The sequence below is a fragment of the Sciurus vulgaris genome (assembly GCF_902686455.1).
Source record: "Sciurus vulgaris genome assembly, chromosome: 5".
NCBI classification, from domain to species: Eukaryota; Metazoa; Chordata; class Mammalia; order Rodentia; family Sciuridae; genus Sciurus; species Sciurus vulgaris.
In genome coordinates, this window is record NC_136465.1 from 69,747,775 (window position 1) to 69,768,636 (window position 20,862).

General features: G+C 42.0%; 1 pseudogene across 1 annotated transcript in view; it reads left to right on the forward strand.

Annotated features, from left to right (window-relative positions):
- Positions 1–20,862, forward strand: part of LOC306662202 (voltage-dependent L-type calcium channel subunit alpha-1C-like) — a 143,267-nt pseudogene that overhangs the window by 23,998 nt on the left and 98,407 nt on the right. The gene's annotated exons all lie outside the window — the stretch shown is intronic.

Sequence of the window (20,862 nt, forward strand, 5' to 3'; positions counted from 1 at the left end):
ATTCCTCCTCCTCTGGTGTGACAGGAAGTACAAAGGGAACTGGAGTTAGATATTTCCCTTCTCCCAGGTGAAAGTCTAGAGAGGCTGGATTTGGATCCTTTCCACTCCCCAGTCCAAGGAGACCCTGTCACAATCTAAACTGGTTATTCTCTGCTCAGGAGGTTTCTCCTGTGGGCGTATGTTCTTTTCATAAAAAGGAGAACAGAGCCAGATGGACACAGATCCTAATGCTTTCACTTTTTTCTTTCCCAACTGGAAGCAAGAGGCTACCTTTTTCTGATGTTCATCCTGAAAAGCTAGTAGGGTAACTGAAGTAAATGTGTGAAAGTATGAAGAGGTCCACAAGACTGGCTCTTCCCTGGGGCCTTTTATTTGTTCAGCTTGACAGCACTGCACCTCCAGTCATTTCCAATGACAGTGTCAGTTTTCCTACCCAACTACAGGCTCCAGCAGAGTTTCCTGCTTGGTTAAGCTAATGGTCTAGATTTTCCAGCCACACCAATTTGGGGAGCTATGGTTGACCCTTTGACCTCAATCCTCTGATGAGGTTGAAAAGAGGAGTCATTTTCAGTTTGTTCCGCTCTTGGAGGATCATGAGGATAAGTGTGATGACCGCAAAACTCCATATATATAGGCCCACAAATTGGAAGCATTTGAGTTATTCTTTAGAACTAAAATCTGATGAACTTTGCATGTTCACATGGAAAATAGGCTCCTGACAACCCTATTCCTAAAAGAGGGAAGAGATGTACTCAACACTTCCTCTTCCTTTTTCAAAGCAGGATGCCACAAATCACTCAAGAATATGTTACATCTTAGAATGAATGTTTTCCTAGGTTACAGAACAAAAGTGAGTTTTCTGTTTTTGTTCTTCCTGGTTCAGGTGTTCTGATGCCAGGCCTTTATTCACTGGGTGAGATGTCCACTTGGGTGATTGGAATAAGACTTATTAACCTCAGAAAGCCAACTGAAGAGATATTTCAGGCTCTCTAGAGGGGTGTCAAACAACCAGGTGATTGTGGGTGCTTGGGATGATGACAGGAGTTATGTTGTGGTGGTGAAGCTATGGTTTAATAGTTGTAAGCTTTAGCAATATCTGAGCAATTAGAAGTATATCACAAAGGCCTGTCTGCTTTTCCATGTGTTGCTCCTCTGATGACTGCTTCCTCCATGTCTTCACAGTTCTGGATCTCCTGCCTGTCCAGAAGATGAAACCAAACAACTGGAGTGTAGCTGCTTATAGCAGTGGGTGGCCATTCGGAAATGCTAGAGTTCCATAGATGGCAGGAACAGACCTGTGACCCACAATCTGCTTTCCAAGTAATGAAGCCAGAAAAATCAAGCTTGTGGTCTCATAAACACTGTGTGTGAATATTTGGGTGGCTTTCTTCATGTCTTCTAGATATTGAGGTTCCCAATTACTCTTGAGTGAGTTTCTCATTGTTGTTTAGCTGTTCCAAGCATAACAGTAGCCTCCAAATTATTTCCAAGTCCTATTGGAGGTCATGTATCCTGAAAGTGATTTTGCTCCCTGGGGAACATCCGGCCAAGACTGGAGACAGCTTTGATGGTCAGGACTGGGGAGAAGGATTAGTGCAGAGACTGAGAAAACCTCGGCGGGCAGCCGCAGCCTCAGGGCGCCCCAAAGCAGGCTGTCCTCATCCCATGTGTTGTCCTGGCGGGGCAGGACCACGCGCAAGCTTCCTGAGGCCCCATGAACTTAGTGTGGGTCACTGGCCGGGCCGCGGCTCCCAAGGTGGCACGAGCTCGGGGCGGGTCCCTCAAGCCCGGAGTGCGGCGTGAGCCCTCAGAAGCGGGGGCAGAGGCGGCTCTAGTTGCTGGGAGAGCAGCCCCAGAGACCCGCGCTGAGTTCGGCTGTGAGCCGAGTGGGCCCCTGTTACTTGTATTCTTGATAGGTGCCATTCTAATTGGGATGAGATGGAATCTTAGGGTGGTTTTGATTTGCATTTCTCTTATTACTAGAGATGTTGAACATTTTTTCAATGTTTGTGGATTGCTTGTAGATCTTCTGTGAAGTGTCTGTTCATTTCCTTAGCCCATTTGTGGATTGGGTTATTTGTATTCTTGGTGTAGAGTTTTTTGAGTTCTTTATAGATTCTGGAGATTAGTAGTCTATCTGAAGTATGATTGGCAAAGATTTTCTCCCACTCTGTAGGCTCTTTCTTCTCATTGCTGATAGTTTCCTTTGCTGAGAGAAAGATTTTTAGTTTGAATCTATCCCACTTATTGATTCTTGCTTTTATTTCTTGTGCTATGGGAGTCCTGTTGAGGAAGTCTTGTCCTAAGCCAACATGTTGAAGATCTGGACCTACTTTTACTTCTATAAGACGCAGGGTCTCTGGTCTAATTCCAAGGTCCTTGATCCATTTTGAGTTGAGTTTTGTGCAGGGTGAGAGATATGGGTTTAGTTTCATTCTGTTGCATATGGATTTCCAGTTTTCCCAGCACCATTTGTTGAAGAGGCTATCTTTTCTCCATTGCATATTTTTGGCACCTTTGTCTAGTATGAGAAAATTGCATTTATTTGGGTTTGTGTCCATGTCCTCTATTCTGTACTATTGATCTACCTGTCTATTTTGATACCAATACCATGCCAGTTTTGTTACTATTACTTTGTAGTATAGTTGAAGTTCTGGTATTGTGATACTCCCAGCTTCATTTTTCCTGTGAAGGATTGCTTTAGCTATTCTGGGTTTCTTATTCTTCCAGATGAATTTCATGATTGCTTGCTCTATTTCTGTAAGGGACATCATTGGGATTTTATTTGGAATTGCATTGAATCTGTATAGCACTTTTGGTAGTATGGCCATTTTGACAATATTAATTCGGCCTATCCAAGAACATGGGAGATCTTTCCATCTTCTAAGGTTTTCTTTAATTTCTTTCTTTAGTGTTCGGTAGTTCTCATTGTAGAGGTCTTTCACCTCTTTTGTGAGATTGATTCCCAAGTATTTTATTTTTTTCAATGCTATTGTGAATGGGGTAGTTTTCCTAATTTCTCTTTCTGAAGATTCATCACTTATGTATAAAAATGCATTGGATTTATGAGCATTGATCTTGTAACCTGCCACTTTACTGAATTCACTTATGAGTTCTAAAAGTTTTCTGGTGGAATTTCCTGGTTCCTCTAAGTATATAATCATATCATCAGCAAATAGGAATAGTTTGAGTTCTTCTTTTCCAATTCGTATCCCTTTAATTTCTTTGGTCTGTCTAATTGCTCTGGCTAGAGTTTCAAGAACGATATTGAATAGAAGTGGTGAAAGAGGGCATCCCTGCCTTGTTCCAGTTTTTAGGGGGAATGCTTTCAGTTTTTCACCATTTAGAATGATATTGGCCATGGGCTTAGCGTAGATGGCCTTTACAATGTTAAGGAATGTTCCCATTATCCCTATTTTTTCTAGTGTTTTGAGCATGAAGGGCTGCTGTATTTTATCAAATGCTTTTTCTGCATCTATTGAAATAATCATGTGATTCTTGACTTTAAGTCTATTGATATGGTGAATTACATTTTTGATTTCCTGATGTTGAACCAACCTTGCGTCCCTGGGATGAAACCCACTTGATCATGGTGCACTATCTTTTTAATATGTTTTTGTATGCGATTTGCTAAAATTTTGTTGAGAATTTTTGCGTCAATGTTCATTAAGGATATTGGTCTGAAATTTTCTTTCCTCGATGTGTCTCTGTCTGGTTTAGGTATCAGGGTGATATTGGCTTCATAGAATGAGTTTGGGAGGGTTCCCTTCTCTTCTATTTCATGGAATACTTTGAGAAGTATTGGAATGAGCTCTTCTTTAAAGGTTTTGTAGAACTCGGCTGAGAACCCATCTGGTCCTGTACTTTTCTTTGTTGGTAGGCTTTTGATGACTTCTTCTATTTCATTACTTGAAATTGGTCTATTTAAATTGTTTATGTCCTCCTCGTTCAGTTTAGACAATTCATATGTCTCTAGAAACCTGTTGATGTCTTTGAAATTTTCTATTTTGTTGGAGTATAGATTTTCAAAATAGCTTCTGATTATGTTTTGTATTTCAATCATGTCTGTTGTGATATTTCCTTGTTCATCCAGAATTTTAGTGATTTGGGTTTTCTCTCATCTTCTCTTTGTTAGTGGTCTCACTACTATTGTAGAAGCAATTTTTACTATGTAACCTAAACCAGCAACTATGATTGTCAAACCTGATGAACTCCTTAGAGAGCTCATGGTAGACCTCACCTCTACAGATTGGTCAGCAACTCCTGGAGAGCCCTGTGCTGATAATCCAGTGAATTTACTTGAAAAACCTCTGGCCTCATTTCCCACTGCTAGCTAGACTTTGTCCACATGTTTGTCTTAAAATATGGCCCTGGATATGCAATCAAAAACTTTGATCCTTGCCTCTCTGTCTCCTCTGTACTGTAGTCCCTAACCTTGTCAAGATTATGTAACTGAATGCAAAATGGGTTCACCCTTGCCAAGTGCAAAGTCATTAAACATAATCATGAGATAAAAGAGTAAAGGAAAGTCTATAATTTGCAGCAAGTAAGGAGTGCACTGGTGATATTTCTCAAAACAGAGTGTCTTCCCAAACAAAAAAAGCAGGGGCTTTTATCAGGGAGACACACGCATATTCATACTGTAGAGACTTACTATCAGAGGTGGGGGATGACATATTTCTGCACATGTGTGCTCTGAGATCATGTGTCTTCATTTATTGCATATTTGTTTGAAAATGGTGGGTGGGAACACATCCTGGCTAGAGAATTTAGCATGATAATGAGATTATAATGAACAAGGTCACACTGGATCACCCAGAAGAGTGATTTGGGGTAATTTGGCTGGTTAAACTGGTTCCTTGTGGTCTTCACCTGAAGACTTCATCTGAAACAAACAAACAAACAAAAAAATACCTGGAAGAGATGTAGCAGCTTCTCTTCTTCCCCTCCCCCACACAAGGCACAGGTGTTTAATCCTCCCTAACCCTGAGGTAACACTGAGTAGCTACAAGGTCCGGAAGCTCTGAGATGCACCCTCCCAAGGCCATCCCAAAGACAAGGTCAGACTGCTTTGCCATCCTGGCCAGGTTATGTTTCCCATGCAGGTTCCTTCCTCAGTGTGACCAAGGCCTCTGATGCAAACAGGGAAGACAAGCCCTTTTAACTTGTTAGCCAAGTGAAAATTATAAAATGGGCTTCCCAGCCTTGCTAGGACGGAGGGGCCCGGGGCAGGTACCAGCAGGAACTGAAGATGTAGAGAAAGCCTTGGGTCTGAGGCTGTACCAGACCCTGACCAAGATAGTCTAGAATTCTCTGTGGCTCTTCCAGGCTCAAGTTACCTCCCTTCATCCTCCTGTCACACTTATTCCTCCAACCCCATTGTCTCTTCAAGAAACAGAGCTCGACTTCACTGAAGCTCTGATTCAAGGACACCCACCCCTTGCATCTCTGTAGCTGCTCCAGGGAGTGGAGAGGGCCAGGCTGAATCTGCTCACTGACTGAATTCTACCTGCTTCACCAGGCGCTTACCTAGCTACCTTTCCTTCTTCACTCCAGAACCTTCCCAAAGCCCTGCACCACACAGGATTATCAGATGATGTTTGCTTTATAAATATTCTTAATAATAGATCACTTGGCACCAAAACTAAGAGGATTTTTTTTCTTACCCCTCAAGATGAAAATGGTTGGGACAGGTATAAATTTAGTTATGACTCTCCCAGGAACAGAGAGGGTGTAATGTGGGGCATTAGCAAAGCATCCAAGCAATTGGTACTGTTGTTCAGAAATTCTTTTTTTTAATAGCAAGATTCTGTGTTATACCAGAATAAAGAAAGGTAAAGAGGCCAGTCCTGAACTGTTTAAAGTAAAAGGTTTGCTGGATGAAAGTTCCAGTTCAAGGAAGGTTTGGGTTACTCTGTAATGTAGAAGAGGAAGAAGAATTCCACAGGGCCCCAAATGCAAACACAGATCCCCAGAGGGAAACAAATAGAGATCAAAGTGTCCCTGAACAGAGGGTGGTAACTTAAACCAAGAGAGATAGAGGTGATAATGCCGTTTGCCGGTGACAAACAGTGCTCCCTGTAATGTTGAAGTTTGAACACTAGAGAAGCACGCCAAGGCAAGCATGTTAAGCAGGTTTTATTTAAAGGTAATAATATAGCCTTCTCCCAGGAGGGAGGGGGGGCCATGGCTGATGTTCTAAAGTCCCAAGAAGTGTGCGCACCCTACATCTTTTATAGGTTAAAGTCTCTTTTTTACTCCAGTTCTCTCCCCACTTAGCTCTGTCCTTCCTGCCTACTAGGCCTGGTTTTGCAGGTGAGATGTAAAAAGTGAGCAGTGAATGGGCAGGGGGAAAGCCAAAGTGATTCAGCCAGGCAAGGGCCTAGGGGGCATTAATTAGCAGCTCCTTGCTTGCAGTCCTTGATAAAGGCAGGTGAATTTTGTAATCAATGAGCTCCGGAGATCCTTGACATTCCATTCTCCCAGGGGCAGTCTCCAACTTCCAGAGGCAGATGGCTTTCATGGCCTTCATTTCCTCAATTTGACCCATTCCCTATTTCTACACTAACTGCCTGTACCCAATTCTGGCTTCAGAGGGATGAGGTAAACATAGGGAATGGATAATTGGATAATCAACAAATCAGAGATCTTGAAGAAGGCTGGGGAGGAGAAGAGGAAAGGAAAGGAGAGAACGTAGGTAGCAGAACATTTGGTCTAGTCCAAAGTCTTCAAATGTACCATAGATTATAGAGAAAACAGCAAGTTGAGAGTTGGATGGGGAACAGGGTAGTCAAAGACTCACACTTTGGAGAAGCTGACCCAGAGTGGCAGGAGAACAGAGAAGGAGAGTTGATGCCAGGGATGGTGGGGCAGGTGGTGTGTCTGGGGAGGGCACCAGGAGTCCCCAGGCTGGCCTTGGATCTCTGGGTGCTGCATGTGAGCCACTGTGGTTGGGGAAGTGCACGTGCCTTGTTCTGAAGATTGATACTCAGGTGTCCTCAAGTTCCCTACAAAGTCTGTGGCCAGAGACACTGAGTATTTTGTTTTGATTCTTCTCACTTTTCTCCAGAGCTCTACCTTTTTTGGTGTGTGAGTGTGTACATTTTATATTTTTAATCAAGGATAAAAGCCTATATTGATTGCTAATACACCATCAACTCATTTACCATCAGCTACTCTTTCTGAAAAGAAGGGTGATTCTGAGACCTGAAGACATCATCCCATCTTCAGGTCATGGCAGTAATGAACATGGAGAGTCAGACTGCCAATAAGGAGGGGAGAGTTTGCAGACCACAAGGCTGCTAGCCATTTTGTCTAAATGGTCTTTCTTCACCCTCCCCTCCACCAAGCTGCCACCTGAGCACCTGCAGATCTCATCTGTACAGATGCTAATGAAGCTCTGGATCCTATTAGCATTCTTTGCCACAATATCCTTTCAGCAATGCCTTTGTCTGTCTCCTGGAGAGGGCTTTCCTACATACTTAGAGATGACAGTCCAGCAAACTGGATACCCTTCACAATGCAGAGCCACTGGTTCAAGCTTGTCTCTTTTACTTCTTTTCCAAAGCAAGAGAAAGTACAGGTGGCAGGCCAGCCTTGGGGCAAAACTCCATCTTACATGATTGTCCCGACCTGCAGGACTTCAATGGGAACCTGGAGGGGGGGAGCAGGGATTGGGAGAGACAAGAGACATGGGAAATGGAGACAAGACAAAAGCCTGATCAAGTCTCGTTTATTAGGGGAATAAACACAGTTAACATAAAGTACAAAAACCAATCGGGGAAAGCGCGTGAAGGCAAGACTAGTCCTCGCGCCAGAACTCAAATAAGGAAGTGTAGTTGGCCAGTCGTGAAGCACCACGCAATCTAGTCTGATGCACCTGGTATAGTCTGACAGTTGTGTGTACAGGTAGAGGCACGCCCGCCAGCATCTGGCAGGCGCCATCTTAGCTCAACATGAGGTGAGGCAGGGGGCGTGACCATGAGGCAAGGCAGGGGGCGTGACCTTGAGGCAAGGCAGGGCACATGACCTGCCGGCTCCGGACAGGTCCCCCTTTTTTATTTTATAGAGCTGGAGTGACAATCCCTCGGGAACTGCGCCTGTCTTAGGTTGTCCGTGCCAGAGCAGCATCCTTACCCGTCATTGGATAATGAGGCTCTAGCCCTCATTTCCTGTCTTAGGTTGGTATGCGCTCCCACGAACCTTACCCGTCATTGGCTGACCAGTTCAGCATGCAGGGGTGATGGTCTATTAGGATCTAATATTGATCAAATGTTGCACCATCACAATCCATCATCTCCAGTCGATGGTAATGAACCTGAATAGGTTTTGCCTGTATAGCCTCAATTTGAGCTTTGATGAAAGCCATAATCTTGTTGAATATCAAAGGACCTATAGATACGACAAGCAGCAAGCAAAGGAGGGGACCTAAGAAAGGAAGGAGATAGGGAAGGAGTCCACTGAATCCAGTCCATAGTGGATTATCAGCCAGTGCTCGTCGGCGTCTTTCTAGGTCTTCTTGCAGCTGTTTGATCTTGTCCTTAACAATTCCTGACTTGTTGGCATAGAAACAGCACTTCTTGAGCCTTAGCAGGGTTCTCAAACCCTGCATGGCTGTAGGAGAGCAGTGAACAGGCAGCCATCATCCAGAGAAGAAATGTTTTGTTCATTCCTGTGGAAGGAAAAGAAAGGACTCTCAGGGATGATTTTTATCCCTGGAGGAGGTAACTTCATTAACTTGGTGTACAAGGCGCTCTGGCAGCCATCTGGCTGCATCAGCTTTTTGAGAGAAGATGCAGACTGAACTTCGACCCCAGATTAAGACTGGGTCTGGACCATGCCATGAACTATCCAGTGAATCTTTCCATTTTACCATGGCAAAATGCTTTTGAGATTCCAGGTGCCAGAAACGATCAGTGGCAGATTTCCCATGATCATCCATTTTTAAAAAATTAAGAATGAGTAAAGCATGATTGAGTATATTACGGGGAGAACCCTTGATTGGGTACCATTCCCCCTTTTTTATTTTATCAATAGTAGTTTTAAGAGAGAGGTGTGCTCTCTCAACCATTCCTTGGCCTTGAGGATTATAAGGAATTCCGGTGACATGTTGAATTTGTAATTTTTCACAAAATGTTTGGAGGGTTTTTGCTGTATATCCAGGGCCGTTATCTGTTTTAATTTGTTTAGGTATGCCCAAGACTGAGAAACAATGTAATAGATGGGCAATTACGTGTTTCGTTGCTTCTCCAGCCTGAAGTGTAGCCAATATAAATCCACTAAATGTGTCTATGCAAACATGAATATATTTTAGATTACCAAACTCTAAAAAATGGGTTACATCCATTTGCCACACCATGTTAAGAACAAGGCCTTTTGGATTAACTCCTAGATATGGAACTGGTAGATGAGTAGCACATGTGGTACAGCCTTTTACTATTTGCCTTGCTTGTTCCCTAGTGATTTTATAGAGTAACCTAAGAGAGCGGGCATTTAAATGATGTAGGTTATGAGTGTCTTGAGCTTGCTTAATATTATCTGAAAAAGCTACTGCAACCATTTTGGTGGCTGTGTCAGCAATTCTGTTGCCCTTAACCAATGGCCCCGGAAGGCCAGAGTGAGCTCTGATGTGTCCAATAAACAAAGGCTCCCCTCTATTATGGATGAATGTCTGACATTGAAGGAACAGTGATGCTGTTTTAGAAACATATCTGATCTGAGAGACAGTTTCAAGGAGTGGCACCGAGTGCGCTAAGTAGGCACTGTCTGTGTAGATATTAAGGGGTTGATTGGGAAAGGCAGATAAAACTGCAATAAGAGCCTGTAATTCAACAAGTTGGGCAGATGTGCATTTCGTCTGGAAAGTGACAGTTCTATCAAGGAAGGTGTAAGCAGCTGTTCCTGTGGATGACCCATCAGTAAAGACAAGAGCATTGTGTAAGGGCTCCCTTCTAATAATACGAGGGAACACAAAAGGATGTAGTTTGCAAAACTGAACCAATTTATTTGGTGGATAATGATTATCTATATCACCGGTGAATGAGGCACAAGCTATAGGCCAGGTGTCAGTATTTTGTAACAGCCAATTGACCTGAGATCGGGTGTAGGGTTGAATAATCTTATATGGTTCTATTCCAAAATATTTTCTAGAATCTTCTCTCCCCATGAGAATCAGATCAGCTACTGCATCATAATAAGGCAATAGCACCTTTTTGGGTGAGGAAGGAAGATGAATCCACATAATAGGATTATCTTGCCAGAAAAGACCCGTTGGAGTGATGGAAGTATTAAATATAATGAGCATTAAGGGAAAAGAATAATCAATATTGGTAACAAATTGACCTGCAATAGCATCCTCCACCTTTTTAAGAGCAGCTAATGCATCAGGAGATATAGTCCTGAATGATTGTGGATTAGGGTCTCCTTTTAATATCTCAAACATGGTTTTAACTCCCCTGTGGTTAATTTAAGATATGGTCAAAGCCAATTTATATCGCCTAGAAGCTTCTGGAAGTCATTAAGTGTATTTAAATGATCTCTCCTGATTGTTGCCTTTTGATTAATAATCCTAGGCCCATTGAGCAGGAAACCTAGGTAAGTTTAAGGGTCTTGTAACTGAACTTTTTCTGGAGCAATTTGTAATCCTACTGCACTCAGCTGCTGTTTAAGCTGTGTGAGACATAGTAATACTTGTTCTCCTGATTGTCCTGCTATGAGTATATCATCCATATAATGAATAATATACATTTGTTTCCAAGAATCTCTAATAGGCTGTAAGGCACGAGCAACAAATTTTTGGCATAAGGTTGGACTATTAGCCATTCCTTGTGGCAATACTTTCCACTGATATCTTTTCATAGGTTCTCTAAAATTTATTGATGGTAGACTAAAAGCAAATCTTTTTTGATCATTTACATGTAGAGGGATAGTAAAAAACAGTCTTTGAGGTCAATAATTACCTTAAAATATCCTTGAGGTATGGCTACAGGAGATGGAAGCCCTGGTTGTAGGGCTCCCATGAGCACCATAGTGACATTGACAGCCCTTAAGTCCTGTAGTAATCTCCATTTACCAGATTTTTTCTTAATTACAAATATAGGAGTATTCCAAGGAGAATTACTCTCTATGATATGTCCGACTGTTAGGTGTTCCTGCACTAACATTCGAGCAGCTTCAAGTTTTTCAGAAGTTAGCGGCCATTGATCAACCCAAACTGGTTCATCTGATTTCCAAATTATTGGATCTGCACACAGTTGGGGTGCAGGCATGTCAATGGCCAAAATAAAAAATTTCCCAAGCCTTTTCTGTCTATCTGTCCTACATTGGGAATGGGATGTAAAATACCATTTTCAGCCTTTCCTAGCCCTTTTCCTGGTGTATATCCCTGAGTTAGCATTTTACTTTCATCTGAGATAATAGGTCTCTTCCCCACAAATTAACAGGCAAATGAGGTATGATATAAGGCTTAATGAGACCTGTGTTGTTTTCTTTGTCTCTCGAAGTGAGGTATTTAGAACTCTGCTTTGGATTTGTACTTTGACCAATACCCCTAAGATTAGTCATAGTTTCTGTGGTAGGCCAAGAAGAAGGCCAATCCTCTTGTTTAATTATGGTCACATCTGCTCCTGTATCTATTAGACCTGTAAAGGATTTGCCATCTAGCCATAAGGTCAAAGAAGGTTTTTGATCAGTTATGTGTTGTACCCAATATACATTAGAGGATCCAAAACCTCCATTTCCTCTCCTAGGATTTTGAACTGGGTGTTTGGTTGGAACTAATGGTAACAGTATCAGCTGTGCTATTCTTTCTCCCTGAGTAACAGTAATAATTTTGTTATCTGTTTTAGCCATGATCTTAATTTCTCCCAAGAAATCTTGATCTACAACTCCTGGGAGTACTTGTAAACCTTTCATGGTAGAACTACTACTTCCTAAAATTAAGCCAAAATAACCTGAGGGCAATGGGCCAAAAATTCCAGTATTCACGGCTTGAGGGCCCATGTCAGGAGTTAATACGACACGGGAGGTGGAACTGAGGTCCAATCCTGCGCTCCCTGGGGTTGCTCTACTGAGGTCTGAAATGGATTGTTGTTGCTGCTGTTGGCTGGAATGAAACTGATTGCCCCATATGCTTGTTTCGGGGCCTGAGGTGGGCCCCTCCTCCCGTTTCCCTGATGTGACAGAAGGGGATTTCCCTGATTGTCTCTTTTGGACTTGCATTCATTAGTCCAATGTTTTCCTCTCCTGCACCTAGGGCAGAGTCCAGGTATTTTGGCCTCAAGAGTTTTTTTTGTAAATTTTATCTGCAGTCTTTGGCAAAGTGTTTGCCCTTGCCACATTTAAAACAGGCCCTTTTGTTTTTGTCTTTATTATTAAGAAAGTCCCTCACTGTCTGTCCACTAAAAGCAGCTGCCATTGCTAAACCCTGTTGATAAGAAGGTCCTATATCTGAGCACAGACGAATATATCCTGTTAAATCTGTCTTCTTTCTGTATGGTCTTATAGCGGCTTGGCATGCGGGATTGGCATTTTCATAAGCAAGTTGCTTGACATAGTCAAGACCTGCATCAGAACTGCCAAAAATATGACCAGCCATTGTTATAAGTCTGTGAACAAAGTCAGCAAAGGGCTCATTGGGGCCTTGTTTGACTCCTGTAAGAGACATGCTGATGTCTCCCTTAACAGGCAATGTTCTCCAGGCCTTAGTGGCTGCCGCCTGTATCTGAGCATACGCTCCAGGGTCATACTACATCTGATTGTCTGTGGTTTCATAATCACCTACTCCAGTGAGCATATCAAAAGTCCACCCATTTCCTGCTTGTTGATTTCTTTTAGCTATCTCTTTGCAATTTTCAAAATATTCAGACTTCCAAAGCAAGAAGTCACCTCTAGTCAGGGTGGCTGTAACTAAAGTATTCCAATCCTGTGGTGTTAACCAATTTTCTGCTATGGAGTCTAAAATAGCAAGGGTGTATGGCACTGTAGCTCTGTACTGAGAAACAGCAGTTTTTAATTCTTTTATGATAGTAAAATCAAAGCCAGTGTGGTGCCTCCAGGGTTGTCCCTGGTTATCCCTTGTCTCAGTAACAGGGAAAGCACTTAGCGGAGGGGGCCTTAAATCTCTGTTGATTAAGGGAACTCCTCCTCTTGGACACTGTTGTCCAGATAGAATTTGAGGGCGAATATCCCTTTTAAATCCATCAGGACTAGGCACTGCCTCATTGCCTGTCTTTAATTTTTGTAACCTGGTAATCAGAGCTTGGTATTGTTCCTCTAGATTTATTTGTTCCTCCAAATGTTTAATTTTTCTTTAAGGTCTTCCTTTGGATCTATCACCGCCATTGCCATAGGAGCAGAGGGTGTGCGATAGGGATGTGGATATGAGAAAACGGACTGTCCTTGTTTAAGCGGGCAGTCGGGATTATGATTTTTTGAGGCTTCCTCATTTATGAGATTCAAATCAACTTCCTCATCATCTATTTTATTCTCGTTTGAAGGGTCTTTAAAACAAGTCAATGAAGGATAAATCTTAGGTGGAGCTTCGTTCTGATGTTGAGTTTTCTTTTTAACACCTGTGCTGCCTGCATCTGGAAAAGGACTTGTAACTTCCTCATCTTCACTCTCAAGGGAACTAAGATCTCCCTCTCCCTTATCCTCGGAGGGCTCTCCTGTTTTGATGCTGCTTTTTAAATGGCCTCTGTCTGAGTAACTGCTGCTGCTATATCAGAATCATTTGTTGTATGTTCTAAAAGTTCCTTTATGAGACTCCAGTAAGCAAAAGCTGTAATAAGAACTTTATCTGGGCCAAACATTCTGTGAAAATCTCCCAAAGCATCTCCCACCCTATTCCAACTTCTTATATTAATGCTTCCTTCTTGTGAGAACCACAGACAGGTGTCCTTAATAAGGTCAAAAAACTTAAAAAGATCATTACTCTTAACCTTTACTCCCCGTGTCTTTAAAGCTTCTTTTAATTGCTTAACAAAAACTTTATGCTTACTTAATTCTTGTCCCATACTTAGGCGCTACTGTACCTTTAAGAACAGCGCGGCAGGCTCCCACAGCGATCTTTGTCGAACTGACTTTCACTTTTTTTTTCTTCTTCTGCCGAACAATTACACGCCTCTTCCCTCGCAAATTCCCCCGTATCCAACCGTTGGGCACCAATTGTCCCGACCCACAGGACTTCAACAGGAACCTGGAGGGGGGAGCAGGGATTGGGAGAGACAAGAGACATGGGAAATGGAGACAAGACAAAAGCCTGATCAAGTCTCGTTTATTAGGGGAATAAACACAATTAATATAAAGTACAAAAACCAATCAGGGGAAAGCGCGTGAAGGCAAGACTAGTCCTCGCGCCAGAACTCGAATAAGGAAGTGTAGTTGGCCAGTCGTGAAGCACCATGCAATCTAGTCTGATGCACCTGGTATAGTCTGACAGTTGTGTGTACAGGTAGAGGCACGCCCCACCAGCATCTGGCAGGCGCCATCTTAGCTCAACATGAGGTGAGGCAGGGGGCATGACCATGAGGCAAGCAGGGGGCGTGACTTTGAGGCAAGGCAGGGCACGTGACCTGCCGGCTCCGGACACATGATTGAAAGGAAGCAACTCTCCATTGAAGACCAAACAGTATGAACAACCATGATTTCCATTTGTCTTAACCTTGTCTTCCCACATTACTGGTCCAAAGTGCAGTATCTTTTGAGCCCAGGTGTCCTTCATGTGGTGGGCATGCTGGTGCCTGTGTACCTGGCTATAGTCATCTCCTAATCAGAGATAGCACATGCTCACCAGAATGCAAGTTCTTCTCCAAGAGCATGTGTTCACAGTGCTCTTCCAGGGATATTATCCAAGGATCTCAACACCATGGCCATCCTGTTTTCTATAGGAAAACTGATCCATATTAATTTGATACATGGTCTTGAGAGGGAACAATCTTGGGATGGAGCTCCCTATTCATGGGTTTAGGGAAGCTAAACAAATAGGAGGGGAGATCCAAGATGGTGGATTAGAGGGAGGCTGCATTCCTTGTCACTACGTAACTCCAGTTTCAAGCAGAGGATATCTGTTTCTTGGTGAGGCAGATTTTGCTGCTTATCGTCCCCTGGTATTTGCCCCATTTGTCTGCTGTGATGACCTGCAGTCTGCCAGCACATCAACGCCTTTTTTGAGTGCAGATTGCTCACTGTCAGGCATCTATCATCCGCCATTTGTCTGCCTCTCGCCTGTCCATCTCCTGCCTTACACCTATCCATTACCCAACAAATGAGGTTCACCTCTCGACCATCCGACAACAGTCAGCAAACTGATTGCCGAACGCCAGTGGAGCACCAGCTGCCTCTGTTGCCTGGAAGTTCACTGTCACAGTACCTGCAGGTTGGATTACACCTGGCTGCTGCCATTTTGAGACAACAGCCAAGCCCCATAAGACCCCTGGCCAGACTGACTGAACCCCATCTCCAGGATCGCTCAGCCCGACCAATCACTCCCTGCCTCTGGGACCCTCACATCAACTGACTGCTCCCTGCTGCCAGGACCCCCAGACAAAGTGACTGTGCCCTATCACCAGGACCCCAGACCAACTGATTGCACCCAGCCTCCAGGATCCCACAAGCACACCAAACACACCATACCTCCAAGACCCCTGCCTGAACAAGCGCACCCTGCCTCCAGGACATCCAGCTGAACAAGTCCACACCCAGAGCTGCAGCTCCCCATTTGCCAACACATTTGAAAGCAAGAGCAGCCATGTTGGATAATCATGGAAGCCGTAGCTCTGATCTTTAGGTGGGGCAAATCCCATCCTGAGACACCTGCTGGAGGCTTGAAGCACATTGTCAGGTACCTCTCATGCATCAGGCTACTGAACACTGGGAGGTTTCATTACTAGATGACTGTTATACTGTAGATTTTCTTTTTTCTCCTTATTGAAAAAATTTAAGTTTTTATTTCTTTAATTTTCTTGCTCTCTTTTCCTTTTGTTTACCTGTTCCCTCAGAGTCTCTTTCTCCCTTTTTTGCATGCTAATATCCAAGTTCTTTTGATTACACTCTCACCCTTTCTATTATATAGAACTTCTGTATATTCTTTTCTTATCCCATTAACGGCCACATTCTACATCCCTCTGCATCCTCTTTGTCCTCCATTGGAAACTGCAAACCTTATTGCAAATCTCTTTGTTTTACTGAGATAATAATTGAACTCATTCTGTTTATTATGATAATTTTGTTATTCTCCTCATAGGGGCTATTTGGTCTAGGATTGCATAGTGTCTGAATTTGGCACTGCTAATATTGATCTCCCCTTAAAGAAAGGGTTTTGGAAACCTATAGGGCCACAATAAGCCTATAGGGGGAAATCTGCAATACCCGAGATCTGCACTGCTAGAGGGGAAGATACATGAACAACATGAAACAACAAGGGAAGAAAATGATCCAAACAAATCTAGATTCTATATTAATAGAATCCAATGGCAGTATGTTAGAAGAAATGTCAGAAAAGGACTTCAGATTATACATGATTAAGATGATTCGTGAAGCAAAGGATGAGATTAGAGAACAAATGCAGGCTTGAATGATAATACCAATAAGCTGAATGAGCACCTACAGGAAGCAAAATATCATTTCAACAAAGAGATAGAGATTCTCAACAAAAACCAAATGGAAAACCATGAAATGTAGGAAACAATAAACCAAATAAAAAATTCAATGGAAAGCATCACCAAAAGACTAGACCACATGGAAGACAGAACCTCAGACAATAAAGACAAAATATTTACTCTTGAAAATAAAGTTGCCCAAACAGAGAAGATGGTAAGAAATCATGAACAGAATCTCCAAGAACTATGGGACATCATGAAAAGAACAAATTTAAGAATTATTGAGATTGAGGAAGGCATAGAGATACAAACCAAAGGAATGAACAACCTATTCAATGAAATAATATCAGAAAATTTCCCAAACCTGAAGAATGAAATGGAAAATAAAATATAAGAGGCTTACAGAACACGAAATGTACAAAATCACAACAGATTCACACCAAGGCACATTATAATGAAAATGCATAACATTCAAAATAAAGATAGGATTTTGAAGGCTGCGAGAGAAAAGCATCAGATTACATATAGGAGGAGACCAATACAGATAGCAGCAGACTTCTCAACCCAGACTCTAAAAGCTAGAAGGGCCTGAACCAACATATTTCAAGCTCTGAAAGAACACGATTGCCAACCAAGAATCCTATACCCAGCAAAACTAACCTTCAGATTTGAAGATGAAATAAAATCCTTCCATGAGAAACAAAAGTTAAAAGAATTTACAAATAGAAGGCCTGCACTACAGAATGTCCTCAACAAAATATTCCATGAGGAGGAAATGAAAAACAACAATGTAGTTCAGCAAAGGGAGGAACTACCTTAGAAAAAACCACTCAAAGGAGAAACCAAGTCAACTTAAACACCAAAAATAAGCCAAATGACTGGGAATACAAATCATATCTCAATAATAACCCTGAACCTTAATGGCCTAAACTCATCAATCAAAAGACATAGACTGGCACAATGGATTAAAAAGAAAGACCCAAAAATATGCTGCCTGCAAGAGACTCATCTCATAGAAAAAGACATCCACAGACTAAAGGTGAAAGGATGGGTTAAACCTACCAAGCACATGGACTCAGTAAAAAAGCGGGGGTTTCCATCCTTATATCAGATAAAGTGGACTTCAAGCCAAAGTTAGTCAGAAGGGATAAAGAAGGACATTTCATACTGCTTAAGGGAACCATAAATCAGGAAGACATAACGATAGTAAATATTTATGCCCCAAACAATGGTGCATCCCTGTACATCAAACAAATCCTTCTCAATTTCAGGAATCAAATAGGCCACAACACAATAATTCTGGGTGATTTTAACGCACCGCTGTCACCACTAGATAGATCTTCCAAACAAAAACCAATCAAAGAATCCATAGAACTCAATAACACAATCAATGACCTAGTCTTAATAGACATATATACAATATTCTATCCATCAATGAATGGACTCACTTTCTTCTCAGCAGCACATGGAACTTTCTCAAAAATAGACCATGTGTTATGCCACAAAGCAGCCCTTAGGAAATGCAAAAAAAAAAAACAGAGATACTGCCTTGTGTTCTATCAGATCATAATGGACTGATGGTAGAAATCAATGACAAAATAAAAAACAGAAATTACTCCAAAACCTGGAGACTAAATAATATGCTACTGAATGGAACATGGATAACAGAAAACATCAGGGAGGAGATAAAAAAACTTCTTAGAGGTCAATGAGAACAACGACAAAACATATCAAAATCTCTGGGACACTATGAAAGCGGTACTAAGAGGAAAATTCATTGCATGGAGCGCATTCCAGAAAAGAATGAGAAGTCAACAACTAAATGACCTAACATTACAGCTCAGAGCCCTAGAAAAGAAGAACAGAATAACAGCAATAGTAGTAGAAGACAGGAAATAATTAAAATCAGAGCTGAAATCAACGAAATTGAAACAAAAGGAACAATTCAAAAAATTCACAAAACAAAAAGTTGGTTCTTTGAGAAAGTCAACAAAATAGACAAACCCTTAGCCACACTAACAAAGAAAAGAGAAAACTCAAACTACTAAAATTTGTGATGAAAAAGGAAATATCATGACACACAACACTGAGATACAGAACATAATCAGAAGCTACTTTGAAAATCTGTATTCCAACAAAATAGAAACTACCAAAGACATTGACAAATTTCTATAGACATAGGCTCCACCCAAACTGAACCAGGAGGACATACACAATATAAACAGATCAATATTAAGCAATGAAATAGAAGAAGCCATCAAAAACCTACCATCCAAGGAAAGCCCAGGACCAGACGAATTCTTAGCCGAGTTCTACAAGACCTTCAAAGAAGATCTCATTCCAATATTTCTCAAAGTATTCCAGGAAATAGAAAAGGAGGGTACCCTACCAAACTCATTCTATGAAGCTAATATGACCCTCATACCCAAACCAGGAAAAGACACATCAAGGACAGAAACTTTTAGACCAATATCCTTGATGAATATAGATGCAAAGACCCTTAACAAAATATTGGCAAACCATATCCAAAAGCATATTAAGAAAATCATGCACCACGATCAAGTGGGGTTCATTCCTGGAATGCAAGGATGGTTTAACATCCATAAATGAAGAAACCTAATCCATCACATCAATAGACTTAAGGATAAGAATCATATGATTATTTCAATTGATGCAAAAAAAGCCTTTGACAAAATAAAACACCCCTTCATGCTCAAAACACTAGAAAAAATTGGGGTAGTGGGAACATTACTTAACATTGTAAAGGCCATCTATGCTAAGCCCATGGCCAATATCATTCTAAATGGTGAAAAACTGAAAGCATTCCCCCTAAAAACTGGAACAGGGAGGGATGCCCTCCTTCACCACTTCTATTCAACATCGTTCTTGAGACTCTAGCCAGAGCAATTAGACAAACCAAAGAAATTAAAGGGATACAAATTGGAAAAGAGGAACTCAAACTATCCCTGTTCGCTGATGACATGGTTATATACTTAGAGGAACCTGGAAATTCCACCAGAAAACTTTTAGAACTCATAAGTGAATTCAGTAAAGTAGCAGGTTACAAGATCCATGCTTATAAATCCAATGCATTTTTATACATAAGTGATGAATTCTCAGAAAGAGAAATTAGGAAAACTATCCCATTCACAATAGCATCAAAAAAAATAAAATACTTGGGAATCAATCTCACAAAAGAGGTGAAAGACCTCTACAATGAGAACTACCGAACACTAAAGAAAGAAATTAAAGAAAACCTTAGAAGATGGAAAGATCTCCCATGTTCTTGGATAGGCAGAATTAATATTGTCAAAATGGCCAGAGAGAAGCATTGAAGACACAGGTTGGGACGAAGTTCATGTTTACATCCAAATTGTTGGCCCATCTCTAAGGTTAACTGGGGTCCAGCTATAAAGGTTAAGGGGAGAGCAATAGAACGGCAAGCACACAGGATGGTGAACAGCAAGAAGTACCTTCTGTGGGAAAGCCAATCCAGTTTTATTATCTATTCCAGGGTAATGTCAAGTTACTTTAGGTTACATTGTGCAGTTAAATTTGCACATGTGCAGAACATATGACTTGCTTGCTTCTCAGAGTCCATTAGTACCAAATGTTTTTATAATAAGATAATGTCTGCAGGCCTCAAGGACAGAGTTGCAGAGTATTTCTAAACCATTCAAACAGCAGGCCTATTGTCTTGAGGACTTTGCCAGACTCGAAGAACTTTGCTTCTCTGTACATTGACTGGCCTGAAGCTCCTACAGCCATCTACTTCTGTCACATAACATGGAACCATTCTCTGGAGAGTAGTTCATGGGCTGGGTGCAGCTGTGGGGTAGCCATGAGGTGGTTGACATGTCATGCACTGAAGTAGTTTCCTGAAGAGGTTGGTGATAAGCTGGGGCTCTCTTTAGAGGACATCAGAATACTGCTCTGGAAGGCAGGCAGGCCAGAGGCAGAGCTTCTGGGGAAAGGCACAGCCCCATGTGGAGCTGTGTCCCTATTGCTAATGTGAATTTCCTGATCCTGAACTAACCATTGCAAAGTGCCCAAGTCACATCCAGGAGCCATTGGTAGATTCCATCCTCACACTTTTCCAAGAGAACAGGGTTCTCTGGGCCATGCAGGGCCTGTTTACAAACCACGGAGGGGCTCATGACCATGAGGAGTGGGGCTTCTTTTCCAGGTATCCCACCCAACACCCACCTCTGCTCAAGGAAGACCTCCCCAACCCTGCTCACAGAGAATACTTGCTGTGAACTGT